The sequence below is a fragment of the Gavialis gangeticus genome, unplaced genomic scaffold, assembly GCF_001723915.1.
Source record: "Gavialis gangeticus isolate Ggan-Ray unplaced genomic scaffold, GavGan_comp1, whole genome shotgun sequence".
NCBI lineage: Eukaryota > Metazoa > Chordata > Crocodylia > Gavialidae > Gavialis > Gavialis gangeticus.
Genome location: NW_017729029.1, coordinates 70,823,899 through 70,824,461, shown reverse-complemented (window position 1 = coordinate 70,824,461; position 563 = coordinate 70,823,899).

Genomic DNA, 563 nt, shown 5'->3' with positions numbered 1-563 from the left:
CCGCCGCCGCCCCCGCCCGAGGGGCCGGCCCGGCCGCCCCCCGCTCCATGCCTCTGCCCCTGCGCCGGGGGAGCCCCCGGGTGCTTTAAAGAGGGAAGGCGACGTCCATCGCTCGCCCGAGTCGCGGGGAAAATGAAAGCGAAGGAGGCTGGGGTGGGGGGGATAAAATATAAGGCGGGGCGGGGGGATCAATCAATGAGAAAGCAACGCAGCGGCCGGCCAGGCTCTCCTGCCTTCGCGCGGAGCCGCTCCAAGGGTTAAGCTCTCCCCTGCAAAGTTTCCGGGGAAGCTGCGGCAGCCCCCGGCTTGTCCTGCCCCAGCTGCTGGGTTTGGGGGGCCGTTGTTTGGTTCGGTTTGGGGGGGTTTTTTGCATTTATTTCTACATGACTTTTATGCCAGTTTTCTCTGCTTTTGACTTCCTAATACAAATAGCTGTCAGATGGGTGTTGCTTAAGAGGTTCTTTGCTCTAACCATTTAAGAGGTTATTAAACTGGATTGGTTCTCTTTGTAGCAGCATGAATACATGCCCTGGCTGGCTCTTAGATAGTGCTTCTGTTATAAG